Consider the following 24,295-nt stretch of genomic DNA (forward strand, 5'->3'; position numbering starts at 1 on the left):
CTACTAACCTGTCTCTGCTCGGGATGGTCTCCTGCTGGCCCCACCATGGACTGGACTCTCACTGTTATGTGGATCCACTATGGACTGTACTTAGAGGGGGGGGTTACCCACATACGCGGTCCTCTCCAAGGTTTCTCATAGTCATTCACATCGACGTCCCTTGTGTGGGCTCTGTGCCGAGGATGTCGTTGTGGCTTGTGCAGCCCTTTGAGACTTTTGTGATTTAGGGCTATATAAATAAACATTGATTGATTGATTGATTGATTGATTGATTGATTGATTGATTGATTATATGGCTACTACACAATATATGCAATATTTACCACATAAAACATTTTAAAGTGAAATATTTGAAGTAATTGGAGCCCTGAAAATAATTCATTATAATATGGATTTTTTGTCATTATTTTTTTTTTGAGCAATGGCAAAAAAAGAAAAATGAAGAAAGACAAAAGGAAAGAAAAACAGCCTGCATGGCAGCTTTTGTGTCAACATTGCAACTTTTTCTCGTTAGATTTCACCTCATTCCACTTTTTTTAATGTTATTTTTTATTTTTACAATAGTATTTCCAGAATGTGTAGCGGGCCGGTAAACAATTAGCTGCGGGCCGCAAATGGCCCCCGGGCCGCACTTTGGACACCCCTGGTCTACTCCAATGGACATGAATGAGTTTCTATCGTTTTGGCTTTATTGTCTACTTTGTTTTATAAGAACTGGAAGAGATTCAAAGACTATGTTTTTTCTGCAGGCCAAAGTGGGCCAAATCTGATTCTTTCAAACCAATTTTTCTTCAGCTGGCTGTTTATAAGCAAAATATGATCTTTATCAGAATTCAATATAAATGCGCATATGAACCAATGTGGCCCCGACGGCACTTGAAAACAGAGCGAGTTGACCGGATTCTGTAAATGAACAAGGAAGTCGCTAGTACGCGAGAAAACATGGGCGCCACAGATCAGCTTGTTGGTGGCTTTGTGTATGCAGATGATGTGTCAGGTTCCAACACTGATGACAAATCTATTAATCAGACAAGAAGCAAGGAATCATGCAGAGACAGAGTTCAATTTGGCTCATATGAGGAGACATGTGCTTTTGGGCTGTATTCTAGTTACAGATCCAAACTACGTTCTAAAAGTCAAGCCCGCGTGCCACCTCTATTTATTTGGAAGGTCCCTGTTACATCACTGAAGCTGTCGCTGAGGGAAGGGGGTAATCTCGACAACTCCAGTTAGACACAATATATGATTATAGAATAAATGGAAATTAGTTGACGGAGGTTATATCGCCTTGTCTCTGCTCTGTCTGCGTAACGGCGGTGTTCGGCCTTGGCAGTCAGCAGGCCGAGTCTGGACACAACACTGATAAAGACGACTGGCAATCTTTTGGACTGCTAGCTTGCACAGATACAAAAATACCACTTCAGCACAATTGACAATAATTTATAGCAACGACCCTTAAGTATGATGATAATATAAACTATAAAGCCTCAGCCTTCCCGGTAAGGTATATTCGGGTGTACTGGAGAAGAGGCTACGCCGGATAGTCGAACCTCGGATTCAGGAGGAACAGTGTGGTATTTTGTCCTGGTCGTGGAACTGTGGACCAGCTCTATACTCTCGGCAGGGTCCTTGAGGGTGCATGGGAGTTTGCCCAACCAGTCTACATGTGCTTTGTGGACTTGGAAAAGGCATTCGACCGTGTCCCTCGGGAAGTGCTGTGGGGAGTGCTCAGAGAGTATGGGGTATTGGACTGTCTGGTTGTGGCTGTCCGATCCCTGTATAATCAGTGTCAGAGCTTGGTCCGCATTGCCGGCAGTAAGTCGGACACGTTTCCAGTGAGGGTTGGACTCCGCCAAGGCTGCCCTTTGTCACCGATTCTGTTCATAACTTTTATGGACAGAATTTCTAGGCGCAGTCAAGGCGTTGAGGGGATCCGGTTTGTTGGCTGCAGGATTAGGTCTCTGCTTTTTGCAGATGATGTGGTCCTGATGGCTTCATCTGGCCAGGATCTTCAGCTCTCACTGGATCGGTTCACAGCCGAGTGTAAAGCGACTGGGATGTAAATCAGCACCTCCAAGTGAGAGTCCATGGTTCTCCCCCGGAAAAGGGTGGAATGCCATCTCCGGGTTGGGGAGGAGACCCTGTCCCAAGTGGAGGAGTTCAAGTACCTAGGAGTCTTGTTCACAAGTGAGGGAAGAGTGGATGGTGAGATCGACAGGCGGATCGGTGCGGCGTCTTCAGTAATGCGGACGCTGTATCGATCCGTTGTGGTGAAGAAGGAGCTGAGCCGGAAGGCAAAGCTCTCAATTTACCGGTCGATCTACGTTCCCATCCTCACCTATGGTCATGAGCTTTGGGTTATGACCGAAAGGACAAGATCACGGGTACAAGCGGCCAAAATGAGTTTCCTCCGCCGGGTGGCGGGGCTCTCCCTTAGAGATAGGGTGAGAATCTCTGCCAGTTGAGAGCTCAAAGTAAAGCCGCTGCTCCTCCACATAGAGAGGAGCCAGATGAGGTGGTTCAGGCATCTGGTCAGGATGCCACCCGAACGCCTCCCTAGGGAGGTGTTTAGGGCATGTCCAACCGGTAGGAGGCCACGGGGAAGACCCAGGACACGTTGGGAAGACTATGTCTCCCGGCTGGCCTGGGAACGTCTCGGGAGCTGGACGAAGTGGCTGGGGAGAGGAAAGTCTGGGCTTCTCTGCTTAGGCTGCTGCCCCCGCACCCCACCAGAAGATGGATGGATGGATGGATAATATAAACATAATTATTCTAACAGATGGAAAAAAAATTGTAAGATGGGAAAGAAGAGGATTGCAAATTGCTTTCCTGCGCACACAAATGAGGTATCTAGCTAACTGGTTGCATTGCTGCTTAGACTGCAGTCACATTTGAAAACATCAGATTCCAAACATTTGTGGTTCAAAATATTATGCCCAAATTTTATGCGAAAATATTGTATTAGAAGCACTTTGGAGACTTGCAAAACATATCCGATCTGTGTCATTTGAAGGCAGTCCAATGTACTGGGGCCATAGATGAAAGGGATACAGGCGTACATACAGTATAAGGAAATCCAGTTATAGTATGGCGAAGGTATTTTAGACACCAAGAGTAAAAAAAAAAATGTTGGACAGACAAGAATAGTATGGCAAGCTAATGGCATCATCAGATACCTGAGTCAACAGCTGGGAGGAGGTGAACCATACCGCATCCCTCAGACATTTGCACCTCAATTCCCACTCCCTGACAACAAGATTTATTCTTCAGCAGAAAACAAATCAGCACTGTAGCATCTGGAGTTGTGTGATGCCAAGGCAAGGTCGTGATGGCAATGGCTAATTTAAAGACAGTACACATGTCGGCAGGGGGTAGGGGGAGAGTGATGGACAGCTGTGTTACTCAGGATGACCATGTGTAAAGAAACAGTGGTGCAGAAATAAAGGTCTAAACCCAGGGCCGGCCCGTGGCATAGGCCGTATAGGCAAATGCTAAGGGCGCCATCCATCAGGGGGTGCCACACCAGTGCCACAAATGTTGGAGAGAAAAAAAAAGAAAAAAGTTGGTACTAATTTTTCTAAATACAAAAAATAATCTGACGTTAATTAAAATGCAAAGTAAAGCCTATTTAATAGAAATATTATTTGTTACAACATTACACCCCCCCCCCCCCCCCCCCCCGCACGGTGCGCCCCCTCCCTTCCCGTATCATGACTCTTTTTGGACGTCACCACATCAAAAAATCAACACAAGATGTCAAAACGGCCAAAACTGTCAGGTGTCCAGGGAAGAGACAATAGAAAAGAAGAGGAGGAGAAACGAGAAAAAGACAGAGGTAGCAGGTAGGTAACGTTAGCCTACATGAAATTATTTGTCTGTTACAGAATGTCATAGTAACCTGGCTTTTTAGCATTAAGCTAATGTTACATGATTCGGCAATTGCTAATCAATAAATAGCTAGTTCTGTTTTAACGTCGGGTTAATATTGTGGAGGGGGCTAAGTTGTTATGGAAAATAATAATGTAACGTTAGGTAATTACAGTACTCCCTGGTGTACAGTAATTTGAAAGTCATTCTAGTTAATGCAATATTAAAAAGCCCAAATAGAGAACTCAGAAGGATCCCCTTTTTTTGTAATATAGTTGTTAAAGTCATACTGGTTTGATATCTTGTTTTGTGCAGTGCCTTATTTATATTGTATTTTTAATTTATTTTATGCAACTTGTTGACACGTTTTGTTTTGTGTTTATGTATGTAAAAAATATTGTATTTCATATATTCATTTTTTATTTTTTTTATTCATTTATTTATTCTTTTTTTTTTTTAGCTTGTTAACTATTCTGATTGTTAATTTGCTTTCTTTAAGTAAAAAAAAAGGTCAAAGACAAAGCTATTCGGTTTCTTGTGAGTATATACACTTCACTGCCGATGTGGGGGGGGGGGGGGGCGCCACCTAAAATTTTGCCTAGGGCGCCAGATTGGTTAGAGCCGGGCCTGTCTGAACCAGCATGAGGCCTAGACCAAGCAATAGATTCATTAGACATCGGAAGAGTCTCAAAATGAGAACGAGCCAGCGAGAACAAAATGTGACAACAGATAAGATGGAGGAAGACTGGAAGTTGAAGGGTGACGGAGAGAAGGAGAGCATCAGTCGAGACAGGGTGACACCCCAATCCCGGAGAAAATCTCATGCAGCGCAATTGCCAAAGCAGTTTACATAAGTCAACAAGTCAATCTTTGGATCGCTTCCCACTGTTCATTTGTTTAACGAACGACAACTCATGCGAAAGCTCGAATTTCATCCACTCAAAACTTATTTAAAGACAGCTTGTTGTCCAGAGAGCTTGCATATGCATGAGCCCATATGGATGGTGGGAGGATATGAATGTGAATAGTGATCTTGACCCTTCGTATTTTCGAGATCCATCTAAGGTATGCAAGTATACAGCTTTTGGTCAAAAGTATGTATTTTTTTTCCCATCACAACGAAAGGTCTTTTGTGTGGTGTTCGGGTCTGTGGGACCCGTTTTCATTTTTTATTAAAAGAAAAATTATACCATTAATACATTTTTTCAAACTGAGACTCAATCAATCAATCAATCAATGTTTATTTATATAGCCCTAAATCACAAGTGTCTCAAAGGGCTGTACAAGCCACAACGACATCCTCGGTACAGAGCCCACATACGGGCAAGGAAAAACTCACCCCAGTGGGACGTCGGTGAATGACTATGAGAAACCTTGGAGAGGACCGCATATGTGGGTAACCCCCCCCCTCTAGGGGAGACCGAAAGCAACGGATGTCGAGTGGGTCTGACATAACATTGTGAAAGTCCAGTCCACAATGGATCCAACACATCAGCGGGAGTCCAGTCCACAGCGGGGCCAACAGGAAACCATCCCGAGCGGAGACGGGTCAGCAGCGCAGAGATGTCCCCAACCGATGCACAGGCTAGTGGTCCACCCGGGGTCCCGGCTCTGGACAGCCAGCACTTCATCCATGGCCACTGGACCTATGCAACTCCCCCTCGCAAGGGACAGGGGAGAAGAGGAGAGAAGAAAAGAAACGGCAGATCAACTGGTCTAAAAAAGGGGGGGTCTATTTAAAGGCTAGATTATACAAATGAGTTTTAAGATGGGACTTAAATGCTTCTACTGAGGTAGCATCTCTAACTGTTACCGGGAGGGCATTCCAGAGTACTGGAGCCCGAATAGAAAACGCTCTATAGCCCGCAGACTTTTTTTTGGCTCTGGGAATCACTAATAAGCCGGAGTTCTTTGAACGCAGATTTCTTGTCGGGACATATGGTACAATACAATCGGCGAGATAGGCTGGAGCTAAACCGTGTAGTATTTTATACGTAAGTAGTAAAACCTTAAAGTCGCATCTTAAGTGCACAGGAAGCCAGTGCAAGTGAGCCAGTATAGGTATATATATATATATGTATATAAAGGTATATACAGTATAGGCGTAATATGATCAAACTTTCTTGTTTTTGTCAAAAGCCTTGCAGCCGCATTTTGTACCAACTGTAATCTTTTAATGCTAGACATAGGGAGGCCCGAAAATAATACGTTACAGTAATCGAGACGAGACGTAACGAACGCATGAATAATGATCTCAGCGTCGCTAGTGGACAAGATGGAACGAATTTTAGCGATATTACGGAGATGAAAGAAGGCCGTTTTAGTAACACTCTTAATGTGTGACTCAAACGAGAGAGTTGGGTCGAAGATAATACCCAGATTCTTTACCGACTCACTGACTTTGGCTCATTTTCATACTTGCCAACCTTGAGACCTCCAATATCGGGAGGTGGGGGGTGGGGGCGGGGCGGGGGCGTGGTTAAGAGGGGAATATATTTAAGCTAGAATTCACCAACTCAAGTATTTCATATAAATACATATATATATATATATATGGATGGATGGATGGATGGATATATATATGTATGAAATACTTGACTTTCAGTGAATTCTAGCTATATATATATATATATATATATATATATATATATATATATATATATATATATATATATATATATATATATCTATATATATATATATATATATATATATATATATCTATATATATATATAGAGATATATATATATATATATATATATATATATATATATATATATATATATATATATATATATATATATATATATATATATATATATATATATATATATATATATATATATATTTTATTATACATATAAATAAAATAAATACTTGAATTTCAGTGTTCTGGAGGCTATCCAGTAGATGGCAGTATTGCCCTGTTTAAGAGTGTCACAACATTGCTGTGTACGGCAGACGAACTGCTTTACGGTAGACTAAACGTGACTGCTGTTGTTGTGTGTTGTTACCGCGCTGGGAGGACGTTATTGAAACTGCCTAACAACAAACCCACATAAGAAACCAAGAACTCGCCCTCGATCATTCTACAGTTATGACGTCATTGGGCAGGCAAGCTGTTTATATTGTGGGAAAGCGGACGTGAGAACAGGCTGTCCCCACTCAGGTCCGCATTGAGCTGGAGGGGGCGTGGCGTCCAGCTCCGGCTGAATACCGGGAGTTTGTCGGGAGAACATTTCTGCCGGGAGGTCATCGGGAGAGGCGCTGAATACCGGGAGTCTCCCGGTAAAAACGGGAGGGTTGGCAAGTATGCTCATTTTCTGTGAAGAACATATATCAGAATACATATTTAATCACCACACACTATACACCCCCCCTACACATTTCTATTACATATAACATGTCTGGGTCCACAGGACCCGGGGCTAATAGAAGCGTGAAAATCGATGTTCTGTGTACAACACACACACACACACACACACACACACACACACACACACACACACACACACACACACACACACACACACACACACACACACACACACACACACACACACACACACACACACACACACACACACACACAGCAGGGCTAGACAGGAGGAGGACAGAGTGTAGGTACACAGAACATCAGAGGGTCAAATGTGCGAGAAAATGAGAGCAGACAGTGTTGACAAACAATGTTGCAACCTTGTGTGGGAACCGCAGGTGCAGAAACACAAAAGAAGAATCCCTGTGGGATGCAGAAACTGGCGGAGAAATTTTCCGTGCAACGTTCATATTGTTGTTACTCAGCCAGCGTTTGTGGGTCTGATGTACCCGTTGCATTTTGTGGCTTTTAATGCCTCACGATCAAACACTTTTATGTTAAAATACTGAACAGATGTTTACCTTATCCCAATAAACATCTGTTCAGTATTTTAACATAAAAGTGTTTGATTGTGAGGCATTAAAAGCCACAAAATGCAACGGGTCCATCAGACCCACAAACGCTGGCTGAGTAACAACAATATGAACATTACACAAGGGTTAAGTACCTTTTTTATTGACATTTAATTGGTGGAGATAATTGATTTAAAGTGAGTTGGATTACAAATTACCCATTGATTCAAAGCTACTATATTGAGTGAAATAAGTGCAAAGGTGTTTACATGGGTATTCATTTCATGTTTAGAGGGCTCTAGTTATGTTAAAAACATAGAAGATTGTAAACTGTATTTGTCAATGCACTAATTTAATACCGTATTTTTCCGACTATAAGGCGCACTTAAAAGCTTTTCATTTTCTCAAAAATCAACAGTGCGCCTTATAACGTCTGTGCGTCACTCCACCCCAGGGCAGCTGTGGCTATGAAAGTAGCTTACCACCACCAATGTGAATGAACGATGGGTTCTACATTCAAAGTGACTTTGGGTACTTAGAAAAGCGCTATATAAATCCCAGGTATTATTATTATTATAACCCGGTGTGCCTAATGGATGGAATAATTTTGGTTTTCTTACCGACCTCGCAGGTATTTATTTGGTACATGGTGTAATGATGAATATGACCAGTAGATGGCAGTCACACATAAGAGATACTGCAAAATATATGTCAGTACACAACGCCAAAACTTTAAATGTTCCATTGAGAATATACAGCATTACGTCACAATGTTTTAGTACGACTTTGGTTGGGTATGAAGCCGTACCGCTTGATCGATTGTCAACATACGAGTATTGTTATGGTGAGTGTACAATGATCGCAAAATGGCAGCCATTAGCAGACATACTATCTGGAGTTTTGTTTTGCAATAATATGCAAAACCAACTTTTCTTACCTTCTGGTACCTGCTGATGTTTATTTGGGATTTGCATAAGTCTTTAAAATGTGTGCACATCTGTCATTGTAGTCCGTGCCGACACCGTAGTCGATAAGCTTCTTCCTTTTCTCTGTCTTCTCGTTAGGGGGCATTCAGCTGCTGCCATTTCTAATATAAAGTAGCGTAAAGTTCTAACTTATATCTGTCATTGGAAAGCGGCAAAAACCACCGGTGCAGACAATTTACATAGTTCACCCACGGAACCTCGGTTATCAAAGAGTTTCGGTCGGACACATTTCCGGCGTTGTTGCACTAGTGAGCCACGGATGAGGAGATGCTGCTCTGTTATTGATTGAAGTAAAGTCTGAATGTCATTAGAACAGTTAGCTCCATCTTTTGACACTTCTTCCACTCCCGTCCTTGCACGCTACACCGCTACAACAAAGATGACGGGGAGAAGACGCTGTCGAAGGTGAGCCACGTAAATAAGACCGCCCACAAAACGTCGCATCCTGAAGCGACTGTCAGAAAGCGGCTTGAAGATGATCTGTAAAACATAACCTATGCAACATTTCGACGAAAGAACCACCATTACATGTTATGTAGACCACAAGGAAGTGTTTTAACTTAAGAACAAAATCATGATATGACCCCTTTGATGCGCCCTTTAATCCAGTGTGACAAAAAGACCTGAATAGACCCGCTAATCGGCTGTGCGCCTTATAATCTGGTGCGCCCTATGGTTCGGAAAATACGGTAATTGATTTACCAATTCAATCAATTAATCAATCAATGTTTATTTATATAGCCCTAAATGACAAAAGTCTCAAAGGGCTGCACAAGCCACAACGACATCCTCGGTTCAGAGCCCACACAAGGGACGTCGATGTGAATGACAATGAGAAACCTTGGGGAGGATCGCATATGTGGAAACCCCCCCTCTAAGTACAATCCCTAGTGGATCCAACATAACAGTGAGAGTCCAGTCCATAGTGGGGCCAGCAGGAGACCATCCCGAGCGGAGACAGGTCAGTAGCGCAGAGACGGCAAGCGGTCCACCCCGGGTCTGAGCTCTGGACAGCCAGCACCTCATCCATGGTCACCGGAAACGGAATAACCCAGCGAGGGGGCAGAGGAGAAAAGAAAACGGCAGATCAACTGGTCTAAAAAGGGTGTCTATTTAAAGGCTAGAGTATACAAATGAGTTTTAAGATGGGACTTCAATGCTTCTACTGAGGTAGCATCTCTAACTTTTACCGGAATTGAAATTTGTTGACCGTTCTCAATTAACCCAGATAAACGAGAAACGGCTGTATGGTTTCTGTTGTATTCTATTCTAATAATGGCTAGTAGCATTAACTCATTTAATAGAATGAAATCTAAAAGTCAACACTCTAGTTAACCCTGTAACACCCCTTGTTGTAAAATTACAACGTTACCTTTAACCATCCTAAAAAACAATCTGTTATATATATATATATATATATATATATATATATATATATATATATATATATATATATATATATATATATATATATATATATATACATTAAGGCCTCCACTCAGGCTTGATCCCGGGGACCCCAAAGGGTTTATGGTCCAAAAAATATTTAAAATGTGTCATTTTTCAGTGTTATTATCTCTAGATCAACAATAGGTCTATCTGTCAATATAAAGTTTTTAAAGATTTAAGTCGTATGCTCTTTTTGTCAAAGAAAACCCTGCTTTTTTTCTGGAAAAAACACAAAATATGCAATACTTTCACCCAATAAAATTTTTAAGAGGAATATTTCACAATATATAATAATTGGAGCCTTAAAAAGGTCAATAACTCATAACACCATTGATTTTAATTCATTACTATTTTTTGAGCAATGACACTTAAAAACAAATCACACAAAAATTATTGGGGAACCAAAAGGGTCCTACTCATTAAAGTGTTACAAAATAAATCATACATTTTTTTTACTGTTTACTTTTAACACAAAAATCTCGAGATCAACTTCAGATCTATCCGTCAATTATACGTTGTATTGTTGTTTATGTTTTTTGTTTGTTCGTTTTAGGCCCTTCTTTAAAAAAAAAAAAAAAAAAAAGCTAAATTTTTTATATAGCAAACACAAAATATGCAACATTTTTCCCAAAAAACATCTCAAAGTGCAATATTTAATTTGACGTAATTGGAGCCTTGGATAGGTCAATAATACATAACATTGATTTTGATTTGTTATTATTTTTTAAAGAAAGAAACATCCTGCATGGCAGCTTTGTGTTATTAGAGTAAACATTGCAACATTTTCTTGTTACATTTCACCTGTTTGGTCTTTCATACCACTTTTTATGTTTTTAATTTTTTTATTCGTATTTTAAGATGGGCCGTGGGGCCATTAAAAAATGACCTGCGGGCCTCACTTTGGACATCCCTGGTCTAGAGCATGCACATATGTAGTTATTGTGGAACAGATGCATCAAATTTCATTTAGAGCTTGTTATATAATTGTTGCAATTATACAAGACTGGGTGAATGTGGTAGTCAAATAGCTGGCTTGTTGCAGTGGGCTCAAACAGGTTGTATTCCCTCCACTACATCACTGGCTGAAGTATTTTCTCTATACATGGATAGTATACATTCTACAGACGTTTTACAGACGACAGGGACTGTTTTTAGGACTTTCACCACCAATAAGAATCTTCATGAAAAGAGGGGGGGAAAAGTGCTTTTTAAGAGTTTTATCTTGTTTCATATTTTTTATATTTGTAATAAATGACTTCATAAAAATATAACTAATGTGTGATTATTATTAATGGTATATACCGTTATGGGGCTAAGTAAGCAATCAACCCTGCAAATGAACCCTTAGTTGTTCAGACAACGTGAGTACAAATACAGAAATTCTGCTCCCATCAAAGCCCAATGTTGCAATATTACAACATTTCTCTAAAAACATACATAAAAATTATTTATTTTTTTAACTCTTCAATTTCTGCATCAAATGCCTCCAACAACAACATCTGAAAGGTCAATTTTTTAATTTTTTTTTAGGTTTTTCTATATTTGGGTCTTACAGGGTTAAACATGTCTGGTATTGGTTATGAATGAGGTACAAATTTCTCGGCTAAAACATGCAAAACTGAATTCGTCCTGGATTTTGTCACACTCAAAATGTATATTCTGACCCAGTCCGAATTCCGGGTTGAAGATATGAAAGCAGAACTAAACGTTCAGCTCTTAAGCTTCTCATGAGAGATTCCATCAGGGGTTGCTTCCTCTACGACTGCCCCCTGAAATCCCCCGTCTTTCTTTTCCCCAACTCTTCTCTCCAAGCTCTGCCTGATGGACTTTGGAGTACACAAACCGACCAGGGCCGGCAAAGCTGCAGGGATCCCTCAGGTCTCGAGTCCTTTGCTCCCGGCTATTTGATGTTGAGCCGCCGCGGATGAACCTCAACCCTCGCCCGAAGTTCGTTCCCATCATCAAACACCTCAGCTGGGTGCTGGGCCAAGGCTGTGGCCCTAATCAAACACGACTCCCCCGCAGACACTATTTCCATGCTCCGATCTGGAGAAAATGACTAATTATCAAGGCGACCTTCAGAATTACTCAGCAGCATGCTGACAGTAACTCCTGCCTCTTAGCATTTACGTGAGGTGGGTAAGACTTCCCTGATGCAGAGAACAAAGATGCTGATAAATGTTACACATCTGCCCAAACATCCCGAGTTACAGGACGCTGTCGGGTGGAGGGACTGCAAAGAAAAAGGGTAAAAGTAGGGCTTCCTTGGAGAGACAGCCAGCGCTCGATTTTCCGTTTGCTGCCATTTGTCTTGTGTTGCTAAGAGAGATCGAGAGTCCTCGGCACACGGATCGATATCCTCCTAACCCGCACCTAATCTGGGGAGAGTTTCTTCCAATTTATTCCACCTGCTTCCCTAACACCTTTTCTTTGCCTTCTTGTTCCTTCAGCAATCATTTTTGGGTGTCAGCCACACAGAGACATTGTTCATGGTCCTGGTCCGAGCCAGGGACGTGGTAAGGGAATGATGTTTCCTGCCAGGAACACGGACCGTGTACGTGCGTCCACACAGGGGTAGATGATGGATACGATGTCATTGGAGCGGCACATGTCAACACAAGCGGTGTGAACCTCGCTGCACTCGGCCCATATGCTCCACGCACATTTTACACATGATGTCACAAATTAAATGTTCCTTGCTCTCGAGCCGCATGCGGCTCTTTAGTGCCACCCTAGTGGCTCCCTGGAGCATTTTTAAAAAAGGATTGAAAATGGAAACAGATGGGGGAAACATTTTTTTGTTGTGTGTTTTAGTATGTTTTTGTTTAAGGACAAACATGACACAACTGTTAGAAAGCCCACTGTTTAATATTTTTGTGTATGCTTCACTGATGAGAGCATTTGGTGAACATCGTTCTGTCCTACTAATTTTGGCGGTTCTTGAACTCACCATAGTGGAAATCTTCCACTCCTTCTTTGTCTCATTTTGTCCACCAAAAGTTTTATACTGTGCGTGAATGCACACAGGTGAGCTTTGTTGATGTCATTGACTTGTTGGAGTGCAAATCAGGCATATTTGGTCACTGCAAGCTAATCGATGCTAACATGCTATTTAGGGTAGCTGTATGCACATATTAAATGGTAAATAAATGGTAAATGGTAGGGCTGTGAATCTTTGGGTGTCCCACGATTCGATTCAATATCGATTCTTGGGGTCACGATTCGATTCAAAATGGATATTTTCCCGATTCAAAAGGATTCTCTATTAATTCAATACATAGATTTCAGCAGGATCTACCCCAGTCTGCTGACATGCAAGCAGAGTAGTAGATTTTTGTAAAAAGCTTTTATAATTGTAAAGGACAATGTTTTATCAACTGATTGCAATAATGTAAATTTGTTTGAACTATTAAATGAACCAAAAATATGACTTATTTTATCTTTGTGAAAATATTGGACACAGTGTGTTGTCAAGCTTATGAGATGCGATGCAAGTGTAAGCCACTCTGACACTATTGTTCTTTTTTTATAAATGTCTAATGATAATGTCAATGAGGGATTTTTAATCACTGCTATGTTGAAATTGTAACAAATATTGATACTGTTGTTGATAATATTCATTTTTGTTTCACTACTTTTGGTTTGTTCTGTGTGGTGTTTGTGTCTCCTCTCAATTGCTCTGTTTATTGCACTTCTGAGTGTTGCTGGGTCGGGTTTGCTTTTGGAATTGGATTGCATTGTTATGGCATTGCTGTGTATTGTTTTGTTGGATTGATTAATTTAAAAAAAATAAATAATAATAATAATAATCAAAAAATAAAAAACATTAAAAAAAACGATTTTTTAAAAATGAGAATTGATTCTGAATCGCACAACGCGATTCAAATTCTAATCGATTTTTTCCCACACCCCTAGTAAATAGGTTATACTTGTATAGCGCTTTTCTACCTTCAAGGTACTCAAAGCACTTTGACACTATTTCCCCATTCACCCATTCACACACTGATGCAAGGCGCTAACCACGACCCATCAGGAGCAAGGGTGAAGTGTCTTGCTCAAAGACACAACGGACGTGACGAGGTTGGTAGAAGGTGGGGATTGAACCAGGAACCCTCAGGTTGCTGGCACGGCCACTCTCCCAACCGCGCCACGCCGTCCCCTTAGTTATATCGCATCATAATACAATATAACCTATAACTTAACAAACTCACTTATATTGCATCATCATGCCTCGTTTGTAGCTATATTTGAGCCCATTTAATTTCCTTTACTTATGTCCTCTGCGTATTTAGTTTATATTTGCATGTTTCATGACACATTATCTGTATGTAATATTGGCTACATTTCAGATACCGTATTTTCGGAGTATAAGTCGCTCCGGAGTATAAGTCGCACCGGCCGAAAATGCATAATAAAGAAGGAAAAAAACATATATAAGTCGCACTGGAGTATAAGTCGCATTTTTTGGGGAAATGTATTTGATAAAAGCCAACACCAAGAATAGACATTTGAAATGTCTAAAGAATAGTGAACAACAGGCTGAATAAGTGTACGTTATATGAGGCATAAATAACCAACTGGTATGTTAACGTAACATATTATGGTAAGAGTCATTCAAATAACTATAACATATAGAACATGCTATACGTTTACCAAACAATCTGTCACTCCTAATCGCTAAATCCCATGAAATCTTATACGTCTAGTCTCTTACGTGAATGACATCAATAATATTATTGGATATTTTACGCTAATGTGTTAATAATTTCACACATAAGTCACACCTGAGTATAAGTCGCACCCCCGGCCAAACTATGAAAAAAAACTGTGATTTATAGTCCGAAAAATACGGTAGTTGTTTGTGTGCCATGTTGTTCCAGACCACAGCAAATATTACCTAACTTGCCAAAGATTGTAATAAACACATTAGAAGAAGACAACCTGCTGTTTCCTTTAACTTGGACTCACAAATGTATACCTTTTGCCATTAAAAGCCAGTAATCTCACCTTCTGAGGAGCCTCTGATTTACTAATAGTTTCTAATGTTGTAAAAATGTGTAGAACAAATATTACATTTCAACATTTCTGTCTTGCTTCATCCTGCGACAAATAGTCATGTTGATAGTAGGCTATAATAGCTAATATAGACACTTACATCATGTGTTGCCTTCATTATAAGACTTATATATGGCTTTTCATTTTTTTGCGGCTCCAGACAGATTTGTTTTTTGTATTTTTGGTCCAATGTGCATACTTGCTAACCCTCCCGAATTTTCCGGGAGACTCCCGAATTTCGGCGACTCTCACGAAAATCTCCCGGGACAACCATTCTCCCGAATTTCTCCCGATTTCCAGCCGGACTTAAGGCACGCCCCCTCCAGGTCCGTGCGGACCTGAGTGAGGACAGCCTGTCGTCACGTCCGCTTGGGTTGGCCAACCAAAAAGTAACGCCAACGGTTTACGTTGTATTGCGCACCCTGACGGCAAGAGTGGGAGTCGGTTCTGTAGTATGAAGTAAAGAGACGTAACTTCGTTACCTCGCCTGGTTATTGACTCCAACCCAGAATATTACACTGCCCATACCTATGCTCCTTCAAAGGCTGTGCTACTGGCTGCAAAGCATTGCACTTTCAAATACAACAATGAGTAGAGGAGTGTTATGTGTGTGTAAATGAGTAAAGCAAATAGAACTAGATGTTTCAATCCCTTGGTAAGTAGGAACAATCCTGACGGTAGCAGTCGGTGTGGAGTGGTGAAAGGGAGGGTAAATATGTCATTGGGGTCTTAAGGTGGGCACCCTGCTTCATCGACGTTTCGTTGATTGAAGCCCACGACGTCTCCAGAGGGCTCAACGGTGTACCTAGCGTCCCAGGTACACCCCCCTCCATGCCACACCCTCCGTTTCCCACTCCTTGCTGTTAGACTTTGGCCATTTCACCAACAGCTTACGTCCTTGCATGTTTTCCTTTTTGCGGTGTACTGGGTATGGTCTTGGACTGGTGGTTCTGCCTGAAGCTTCCCCCTCATCCTGCAGGGTGCTGATGCTCTGCGGACTGTGGGTTTCTTCCTGCCGCTGAGTTTCATCCGACTGATTTAACCTTCTTCTTAACAGAAGCCGGTCAATGCGGGGCCCTGGGTTAGGGGTTTTCAGGCATTTCTTCCGTCCTTGGTGAACTTTAAGACCATGGGTTGATGTTACTTTAGCCCAACCACACACACACGTCTGAAGAACATGTCCAACTGCTGGTTTCTCAAGAGTGTTACTACTACCTTTCATTGTCGTGTCCATTCCAAGGGTCGTTACCGGGAGATCAGCCTGTGAGTCTTCTGCGCCCCTGCTCTCGCAGACTCTAGGGGTATTTTTCTTCTTGAACTTTCTGTAGCCAGATAAGGTGGCTCTTGTGCCCTAGCCCTAATAGGGTGACGGAGCCTGCTGCTGTGGGTAGCTAGCCCATAACAGCCCCGTTGGGGTCTATTTCCTCCTGCCAGCTGTCTCTCCAAGCTGTCACATGGTCTTTCCCTTGTCGTCAGCTGCACTTTCACAACAGTCACTGGGTTTTTCTTCCAGAAGATCAGTAAAGCAAATAGAACTAGATGTTTCAATCCCTTGGTAAGTAGGAACAATCCTGACGGTAGCAGCCCCGCCCCGCTACCACGCCAACCTCAACCCCCCACGACCCCCCAATCTCCCGAATTCGGAGGTCTCTTTTGGGTTGCCGACCCCTGCAGGGGTTTTTAAAAGGTAGGTTTCAAGGTGCTGTTTTATACCCTAATACATTTTTGAAATTTTGACAGTAACACTTTAGTCAAGAACCTTTTATTGCATGGATGATGTTTCTCTTGCACAATCATACATACATGATTATAGTTCTACAGTTACATGTACACAACAATCTGCACAACTGAATTTGCACACTTAGTTTTTTTTTTGGCATGTCTTTGGGGGACAGAACCTCTCAGAAAACACAGCTCTCTAAAAACGGGGCATCTTGCACATTAAGTCGGCAATAAGTAAATATTTTGAGTTCATAAAGGTGTAATATTTTGAGTAGATACTATTGATATTAATACATTGTATTCAGTTATTTTTTATCAAGTCCATGTAATTTAGTTTTTATAAGTATATTCAATCAGATCATTTAAGTATGAGGAAAACATAAATATTAAGTTAATGATAATTTAAAATGTTATATTGAACTTAGAATAAAAACTAAGTCAACTGAACACACATTTTTTAAGTATACTGTAACTCAAAACATTTATTATGATAACTTAAAAGTTTTTACGTAATCAGTTACATCATACATTTTGAGTTTTCTGAACTTACTCGGGTTTACAGTGTGGTGTAAGAGAACGAGAGGAAAGACAACAGTGGGAGGGATTATTGACCACTTCATAAACAAATAAACAAGTTAATCCTCATGTTCTGGTGCGCGTTACTTTAAAATAAAGAAGTTATCAAATAACATAAAATACACACCAAAAAATACCTGCATTAATCTTTGTGCAGAGGCTGCAATGTGCAAACTATCCGTGAAGTTTAGTTTAGTTTAGTTTATTAAGGATCCACATTAGTCTACACCGCAGTGGAGACTATTCTTCCTGGGGTCCAGGCAAAAAACATCACACAATCACAAAACAAAATATTAAAATGCAGTACAACATGATCAAATAATACAATGCTGTAATACAAAAATAGCAACAACAAAAAAAACAAAAAAAAGTAATAATAACTTCGAGTTTACATAATAATGTTCATACCAAAGATAAAAAGAGCAATAAATATATATATATATTTTTGCAAAAATAAAACAAAGAACCAATGGCCTAAAATATACACATTAGTGTACCAAAGACAAACAATAAGAGACGAAAAAGTACCATCCATCCATTTTCTACTGCTTGTCCCACAATCAATAAGATAGTCAATAGTCAATAAAAACAGTCATGACATTAGGTACAATCTAGAATAATCTCTTTCCGCAATACTTCTTCTCTTAGTCTACTCTTAAAAGCCATTATGCTGGTGATTGATACCAGATATTGTGGAAGTTGATTCCAGTAAGTCAGGGGTGTCCAAACTTTGTCCACTGAGGGCCGCTCACTGAAAAATCTAAGCTATCAGGGGCCATTTTGATATTTTTTTATTTTAAAAACCAATACAATATAGGTATAAAAAATATACATTAAGGCCTCCACTCAGGCTTGATCCTGGGGACCCCAAAGGGTTTTGGTCCAAAAAATATTTAAAATGTGTCATTATTCAGTATTATTATCTCTAGATCAACATTAGGTCTATCTGTCAATATAACGTTTTTAATTAAAGATTTAAGTCGTATGCTCTTTTTGTCAAAGAAAACCCTTTTTTTTTTCTGGAAAAAACACAAAATATGCAATATTTTCACCGAATACAATTTTTAAGAGGAATATTTCAGATTATATAATAATTGGAGCCTTAAAAAGGTCAATAACTCGTAACACCATTGATTTTAATTCATTATTACTTTTTGAGCGATGACACTTAAAAACAAATCACACAAAAATGATTGGGGATCCAAAAGGGTCCTACCCATTAAAGTGTTAAAAAATAAATTATAATTTTTTTTTACTGTTTACTTTTAACACAATAATTTCAATAATCTCAATTTCAGATATACACGTCAATTATACGTTGTATTGTTGTTTATGTTTTTTGTTTATTCGTTTTAGGCCCTTCTTTAAAAAAAAAAAAAAAAAAAGCTAATTTTTTTATACGGCAAACCCAAAATATGCAACATTTTCCCCCAAAAAATATATCAAAGTGCAATATTTAATGTGACGTAATTGGAGCCTTGGATAGGTCAATAATTCATCATGACATTGATTTTGATTCATTATTATTTTTTAAAGAAAGAAACATCCTCCATGGCAGCTTTGTGTTATTAGAGTAAACATTGCAACATTTTCTTGTTACATTTCACCTGTTTGCTCTTTCATACCACTTTTTATGTTTTTAATTTTTTTAATCGTATTTTAAAATGGGCCGTGGGGCCGTTAAAAAATGACCTGCGGGGCCGCACTTTGGACATCCCTGCAGTAAGTGATTGCCCTATACATTACAGTCTTTTTCAAAACATTAGTTTTGGGTTTAAGACGGGTGAGAGCACCTTTTAGGGCTAGCCTGGCGGAAAAAAGTGGCTGTATGAATTCACAATACTGCATTTGAGCGTAACGGGCCGCTGGTACCACTAGTCCAGTTTGTATTTTTGTATTTTATTTCTATTTTTTTATTTTTTTTCTTCCACTAGTCCAGATTGACGGAAATGAAAATAGCAGAAGCGAGAAGGTCATGCCAGGCATCTGTTGAACATTTGAATGGGGATCAATGGTTGGGCAGGGACAGCTATTGAACAGCACTTAATACTTTGTCCAAGGTTATTGGGTTCTTCTTCTTAAAAGAAAACAAAAAAAAAAACATTGCTTATAAATGTGCATGTGAAAACTATTAGACATGAGCTTTGTTTTCCCAGATAACCTTAGCATGCACGTACACGAGCAGCATGTAATGCGAGGCGTCCTGCGCTCCAAATGAATCCGATTTTTATCAGCCAGTGCGAATGTCATCATTGGCACATTTCCCCACTCCACCTTCACTACGTTGCTCCTTGTACGCTCTTATTCCTCTTCCTACGTCCTACTCCCCGCACTGCTGCGCCGTAGGTTCTGATTCTGAGGTGCTAATGAGGGAGTGGTATGCCGCCGCATAAACGGAGGGGCTCGCTGTCAGTATGCATAAAGGATGAGGCGGCCGGGGTCAGGTGAGAGAGCAGGCAAGCGAGGACAGGATGCACAAACACACATAAATATACATAGTGTGTAAAGATGTATATAGTGTACACACAGTATATATATATATATATATATATATATATATATATATATATATATATATATATATATACTGCGTTCTGGGTTTTTTCCGCTGCATACACATTATAAGAGAAGGACCGAAGGTGTGCATTTGTTGTTGCGATCTGCGTTTGGAACAACGGCATTATGAATGCTGTTACTTTTTTCCGTATTGCACTGCAAAAAGTCTGTGTTCAAAAACAAGAAGAAAAAAAATACAAAAATGAGGGGTATTTTATTTGAACTAAGCAAAATTATCAGCCAATAGAACAAGAAAATTTGGTTTGTCAAGACTTTCCAAAACAAGTAAAATTAGCTAACTTCAATGAACCCAAAAATACCTTAAAATAAGTATATTCTCACTAATAACAAGTGCACTTTTCTTGGTAGAAAAAAAATATGAGGCCTTTTTGCTCAATATGTTGAAAAATATTCTTAAATGAAGTAAATGCTAGTGCCATTATCTTGACATAATGATATGCGCTCGGCATTACATTTCTTGAAACCAGCAAACTTATACTAAAAAATAATTTATTGTTCTTAATGGAAAGGCAACAAGGCAAGCGCTTGTTACTCTCGGGGTCTCCTAGCCGCTCAGGCAAATCATATGGTCTAAAAATGCATTTTTCCATCGACAACATGACATCATCGCGCCAAGTGCGTGCTCTTTCAGTCAATTAGTGCGCATATATACAGCCCGGCCCCCGGCCAAATTTTATTTTATTGTAATTTTGAAGAATTTATCTGAATGTGCATGAACTATTTCTGTTCTAAATTGTTAGAAATGTCACATGTTAAATGTTTAAATATTAACTGTCAGTTTACTGTACTGTGCCAACTGTACTACTATATGAGTACGTGTTTTCTATTGTTTCAGTGAAAATAAAACGGCAAAGTCCATTTGGCTGTCATCTGTTTTAATTATGAGACACAATTTTGTCAAAATCAGGATTTTTTTTTTTCATGCTTGAAATAAGAAATGATGACTTTAAAAAAGTAGTTTTATACTTGTGAGTGTTGATGACACAGCTTTGCAACACTTGATATTCTAGTTTCAAGCATGTTTTACTCAATATAGCTCATCAAATCTCAGCAACAAGCTGTAATATCTTACTGACATCATTTAGGACCAAAACACTTAAAACAAGTAAAACACTCTAACATAAAATATGCTTAGTGAGAAGAATTATCTTATCAGACAGAAAATAAGCAACTATCACCCTTATTTGAGATATTTCATCTTACTTAGATTTCAGTTTTTGCGGTGTGCAAAGCTACTGTCATTTTGAAGGAAGTACAGTAATCAGAATCCAAATCTGAAACACTTTAATAATCAACGAGGGGAAGTTAAGATTTTCAGCACAATCCCATTGAAGAGCAGACAAACATGACAGGGAGACAGAACAGGATCGCTGACGGGTCTGCCAACTTCCGGCGCCCCTTACAAAAAAGGTGAGAGGGGGTGGAAAAAAATATACTTTTGGCAATATAGTGTATCTTACAAACTCGATATATCGCCCAGCCCTAGCTATTACTAACCAGTTTAGAGTGCACACATGCAGTGTGAAACGGTCTGTGAGCGCTTTGTGTTTGCCTTGTAATATTCTTTTTTCTTACGCCTCACTCGTCGGGAGTCAGAATGAAGCCGCGGTATCGTACATTTCCTTCGCTGCCTTTTTAAATAAATCCGGGTTTATATTTTTTCCTACCATCGATGCACTTCAAAATATTATGTTCTTTTAATTAACAGTCTCCATGACACTGGGGTTGCATTGTGGTGGTCGTGCTCCCAATGTGCAGAAGGTAGCAGGAGTCAGCGTGCAGGTAATAAGGTATTTAATCCAAGAACAAACAAAAAGACCAGTGCAGCAGGAAGGCTTTGCGATACAAAAACAACAAAACAGGCTATGAAGTAAACTAACAGAATGCTGGAGGACCGCAAAGACTTACCAACATGAAGCATTCACACAAGACAATGTTCCCGACACCAGCCAGCATCAACAGTCGAACTTAAGTAGTCTTTGCAAGCAGGGGACAGGTGTGCTGGCAAACAAAGTCAATGTGCCGCATCGCCCAAGTGACAGGAAGTGCAACCAAAATAAAAGCACAAAACAGTAACTAAGACTCTGAACACGAGAAAACCCAAACAAACTCAAAATAAGACATGATCTGGTGTGAACAGTAAAATATTTCCTCTTCATTCCAATTGTTGCCTTTGTTTGTATTGAACGGGATCTGCTTACGGGTTATATCTCGCACGTCAAGACTGACCAGAGTCGGGACCCGGGGTGGACCGCTCGCCTGTGCATCGGTTGGGGACTCCACTCGGGATGGTCTCCTGCTGGTCCCACTATGGACTGGACTCTCACTATTATGAGATTTGATTTGATTAACTGTTTACACTGTTTACATTGCACTTTGCACTCCCATCTAAATACTTGAATACTTACGTTGCAATACTGTATATACAATAGTTAGATATTATAGATATTCTGGTAATATCTTCTTCCCCTGTATATTTCCCCCCCCCCTCATGCGACTGTTTAAATTGTTGTCTTTTTTTTTATTCTTCTTTTACACTTTATATTTATAGACACCGTGGTTGTGAGAGGAACGTAATTTCGTCCACCTGTATGTCCTGTACAAACAGTTGTTTGACAATAAAGCTGACTTTGACTTTGACTTGACTTTGACATTATGTTAGATTCACTATGGACTGGACTTTCACAATGTTATGCTAGACCCACTCGACATCCATTGCATCCGGGGTCACCCACATCTGCGGTCCTGTCCAAGGTTTCTCATAGTCATTCACATAGACGTCCCACTGGGTTGTGAGTTTTTCCTTGCCCTTATGTGGGCTCTGAACCGAGGATGTCGTTGTGGCTTGTGCAGCCCTTTGAGACACTTGTGATTTAGGGCTATATAAATAAATATTGATTGATTGATTGACTGGCGCATGCACGATACGAGCGGCTGTGCCTGCAACATGAGGGTTCCAGGTTCGATCCACGCTTACGCCATCCTAGTCACTGTTGTTGTGTCCTTGGGCGAGACACTTCACCCACACTGGTTTAAAATGTAGCCTAAAGATGTAGATAAGGGGTTTCACTATTTAAAGCTCTTTAAATCTCTACAGAAAAGTGCTATGTAATTCATTTCACTTCGAGAGATCTGGTTTCACATAATCCAGGTGTGTTAGTCCGACTTTTTAAAAACCGAACACGATCAGATTAAGGTGTTTCCATGGGTTGTAGGATGCTCTTTTAGATCAGAACTATTTGAGAAATCGGACTAATTCAGTGCACGGACACGTACTGACTGTAAGCCGAGGTACAGGGTTGTCCAAAAGTGCTGCATGTGGGCCATTTCTGGCTTGTAGCTTGCTTTTTGTTTTGTTAATTCTTTAAATATATTTTTTTTTATTGATGAGCTACAGTATATTGTATTATACATTGATTTGTTCTGTTACTAATCGTAAAAACCTCAGTTTATAATACAATATGTAGAGTGAAGTGAATTATATTTATATAGAGCTTTTCTCTAGTGACTCAAAGCGCTTTTACATAGCGAAACCCAATATCTAAGTTACATTTAAACCAGTGTGGGTGGCACTGGGAGCAGGTGGGTAAAGTGTATTGCCCAAGGACACAACGGCAGTGACTAGGATGGCGGAAGCGGGGATCAAACCTGGAACCCTCAAGTTGCTGGTGCGGCCACTCTACCAACAAAGCTATACCGCCCCAGAGGCGCTGTACATGGGCATGGTTTTAGACTTTCTATTAGACTTAGACTTAGACTTAGACAAACTTTATTGATCCACAAAGGAAATTGTTCCACACAGTAGCTCAGGTACAAAGGGTAAGGATGGAAAGGATAATGCTGGTATAAAGTAAACTAAAATTGTACCATAGTAGCAATATAAAATATAACATATAGGTAATATTTACATATTATATATACAGTATATAATATATTCTGATATATTATATTTTAAAATATATTTGTGACCGTCTCTCACTGTCGTCTGGGTTCCATGGACCACCAACACCTGACATGACTGCAAGCAGCGTTGACTTTGTTTATTTTTCAATCAAACTCAGTCTCAGGTCGGGTCGCTTTTCAGCTCCTTCCTTCTCCACTGCTGGCTCTTCGGTCTGCTGTTCAGTCGGCCGCGTCTTCGTCTGACTCTTGCTCTCTGTCTCTTGCGCGCTGC

This window comes from Entelurus aequoreus, linkage group LG01 (genome assembly GCF_033978785.1).
Source record: "Entelurus aequoreus isolate RoL-2023_Sb linkage group LG01, RoL_Eaeq_v1.1, whole genome shotgun sequence".
NCBI lineage: Eukaryota > Metazoa > Chordata > Actinopteri > Syngnathiformes > Syngnathidae > Entelurus > Entelurus aequoreus.